The sequence below is a fragment of the Tenrec ecaudatus genome, unplaced genomic scaffold (assembly GCF_050624435.1).
Source record: "Tenrec ecaudatus isolate mTenEca1 unplaced genomic scaffold, mTenEca1.hap1 Scaffold_753, whole genome shotgun sequence".
NCBI classification, from domain to species: Eukaryota; Metazoa; Chordata; class Mammalia; order Afrosoricida; family Tenrecidae; genus Tenrec; species Tenrec ecaudatus.
Genome location: NW_027459651.1, coordinates 217,539 through 221,135, shown reverse-complemented (window position 1 = coordinate 221,135; position 3,597 = coordinate 217,539). Strand labels below are relative to the sequence as shown.

Here is a 3,597-nt window from a genome sequence, read left to right as displayed (position 1 = left end):
AGAAAGTGTTCGAAAAAGGAAAACACTGACTTGAGACTTACATAGACATAAATGGACACTGTCAGGAAATATTAGGTTTATAATTTGTTCTTGTTTTGTTTTTCAAACTTGAGTAATTTATTTGGGTTGAAAATTAAGACTTTATGCAGCTTAGAGTGCTGTATAGTGGACTGATAATATTCAGTGTGATAAAGAGCATTTACAATGGGCAATCCATGAGGAAAGGAAGTTTTTTACTCCTTACTTATTGTTTCATCCTGGATGACTAGGGTGCCTAGAATATTACCTGGCTCCTAATAGATTTTCAATAAATAACATTTACTTTTCAGTGGAAAAGGCAGTCTATCAATATTTTTACATCTAATCCACTGCCCTAATGTATACTCCAATTCATAGCAACCCTGTATAGGATTTTGACAGTCTATCGATCTTTATAGTAGATGGATTTCTCTGTAGATAGCCTCTCTATTTAAAATCTAAAAAAGGTGGACATTCTAGAGTACTTAGCAAAGTTTATGAATTTGTTGTTGATAGGTGCCATCAAGTTGGTTCCTACTCAAAGCATCCCTAAGCACAAAAGAACAGAACACTGCCCAGTCCTGCACTGTCCTCACAACTGTTCTTACATTTGATCTCATTGTTGCAGCCATTGTTAGTCCATCTCCTGGAGGGCCTTCCTCCTTGTCACTGCCCTCGTGATGGCCTTCTCCAGGGACTGGCCTCTCTGGGCAACATGTCCAAAGTATGTGAATAAAGTATCACCATCCTTGTGTCATATTAGAATGTGTGTATATATGTTTATATATATATTTATATATATATAAATATATATATATACTTTGTATGCGGTCTTTCACTTTTGGGTGAGTTTATTTTCTTTTTTTGAGGATCTTCTTAATAATTATTTGCTTTCAAACAACAATATTTGGATAGACAATATTTTCTAGGGCCTTCTAAGCCAAAATGATAGCATAAAACTACATTTGTGAGAGTGTGGCCAGGCGGCTTGGACCGAGCAGGGCTTTCCTTCCCAGTGGATTGCAGAGCGTACACTTCCAGTCTCTTGTCTTCTGTTCACCATGGCTTCTTCTGATATCCAGGTGAAAGAACTGGAGAAGCGGGCCTCTGGCCAGGCCTTTGAGCTGATACTCAGCCCCCGTTCAAAAGAGGCCGTCCCAGAATTCCCTCTTTCTCCTCCAAAGAAGAAGGACCTTTCCCTGGAGGAAATTCAGAAGAAATTAGAAGCTGCAGAAGAAAGACGCAAGTCCCATGAGGCGGAGGTCCTGAAGCAGCTGGCCGGGAAGCGGGAGCACGAGAAGGAGGTGCTGCAGAAAGCAATCGAGGAGAACAACAACTTCAGCAAGATGGCCGAGGAGAAGCTGACCCACAAAATGGAAGCCAACAAAGAGAACCGAGAAGCACAAATGGTGGCCAAGCTGGAGCGCTTGCGAGAAAAGGACAAGCACGTGGAAGAAGTGCGGAAGAACAAGGAATGCAAAGACCCCGCTGATGAGACTGCAGCCAACTAGTTTGTCCTGAGGACTGACTTTCTCCCCTCCCTCCTCGAGATCCAAAGACCGTGCTGGCCAGTGTCATTTTACTACTATTACTATTTCCCTCCTGACAAAGACTAGAAGCCAACGTAGGACGTAAATAGGTAGATCCAGACCATGTGATGTTGTTTTAGGGGCTAAAGGGGAGAAACAAAAAGTGTTTGACTCTTTTTTTCTAAAGTGTTGGAGTGTTTCTAACATAGCTATTTTTCTTGTTGCCTCTTTTCTACTTCGGTGCACTCAGTGCACTGGGTGAATGGCTAGCACTGTATTGGCCCCGTGGAAACATGTTTGTGAAAGAGTATGTAGTGGCTTCTCAAAACTGTTAGATGCTGAATATCTGTTTGCTTTTAAATCCCAGTTCTGTCCCGATTTTACCAGATGCTACTGTACTTGAATGGTTTATAAAACTGCAAAGTGCTGCTGGTGGCAGTGAAAAAAAAAACTACATTTGTGATTATTTATTACAAGAAGGTTCAAGATAAATCTGAGGGTATAGAGACAATTTGGGACTCCACATGAGAATTTTTTTCTACATGAAATATTTATAGCTTTGACAACAAATGGCACTAGTTGGTACCCTGAAACAGGAGTCCTCAAACTTTTTAAACAGGGGGCCAGTTCACTGTCCCTCAGACCCGTTGGAGGGCCGGACCATAGTTTAAAAAAAAAAAAAAGAACAAATTCCCATGCACACTGCACATATCTTATTTTGAAGTCAAAAACAAATGGGGTAAAAACACCTGGCGGGCCAGATAAATGTCCTCGGTGGGCCACATGTGGCCTGCGGGCTGTAGTTTGAGGACACCTGCCTGAACTAACTAGTTGTAAAGTGATATCTCATCAATTACTATTACTGTGAAATCTGTCTTTGGAAGATGGTGAAAGAGAGACAAAGCCCATTCCAAGGAAAATAAATCATGTTCAGAGGCATGAAGCTTCTCTTGAGTCTGTGCATGGTGTCCCTAGAGAGGTGCTGACAAGGTGGGGAAACCACAGCTTCTGAGAGGAAAGCATCACTGACCTCAGCCCTTGCATCTACTGAAACCATGGCCTGTTGCTGGGAGGTTTGTGTCTGGGCTCACACTGAATTCCCATCACTGTGCCTCTAGTACAGTAATACACGGCTGTGTTCTCAGGATTCACAGAGCTCAGTTTTAAATAAAATTTACTTTTGGAGGTGTCCCTGGTTATGCTGACTTGAGACTGGAGAGCTGGATTATAGTGTGTGCTAGCACCCCTCTGTATATCACCAACCCATTCCAGTCCCTTTCCTGAATCATGGCGGATCCAGCTGACATCGGAGCTGGTTAAAGAGAATCTGGAGACAGCACAAGGGAGAGCCAGTGCCTGTGAAGGCTTCACCAGTCCAGGGTCTGACTCTTGTCACTAGACCTGAGCCAGGACACCTGTAGATAAAAAGAGCAACAGTAGGTCATGTGTTCAGATGCTGCATCCCCAGACTTCCTGTGTGAATCCCTGAAGCACTCACCACCCAGAGTCTCCACCAGAAAAAGGAAAGTCCACACATAATTCATGTTCATGTGGATAAGATTCATGACGCCCAGAAAATGCTCTCCAGGGTGAGAAAGAATACGAATTTAAGTACATGTGCTGTGGTTTCACATGGCTGCATATTATGTATTTGCATGTGGGAGGCACATAGTTATGTAAAGTTGAAAAGGGATCAATGGAGGCCCCTGGCTCTGGGAATTACATGGTGATGGGGATGTTGTCTTTGGGAGAACATAGTCCTCTCTCTCAGGTTTTCACTTTACCAATCATATGAACATTTGTTCATATTTTATGTTTAATGTTGCTTTACATCCATTACTATCATAATTACCCAGATGCTATGGTGAAATTATAGAGAATATCCTCATTGTGATAGGTAGGTTTATTGTGCCAACATGGCCAATGAACACACGTGGGTTTAATTGAAGGGCAGAGAGGTAAATGGCTTGGTGAGCCTCACCTTTCTTGTCTCTTGCTTTGTGATGATCAGATCAGTGTGTGGTTGCCATAGCTTGCTCTCTGCTTCAAT

The 3,597-nt window shown here is 42.5% G+C and overlaps 1 pseudogene; it reads left to right on the top strand.

The window, feature by feature from the left end:
* The first annotated feature begins 1,061 nt into the window (after positions 1–1,061).
* Positions 1,062–1,544, top strand: LOC142436884 (stathmin pseudogene; annotated as a pseudogene).
* Positions 1,545–3,597: the final 2,053 nt, after the last annotated feature.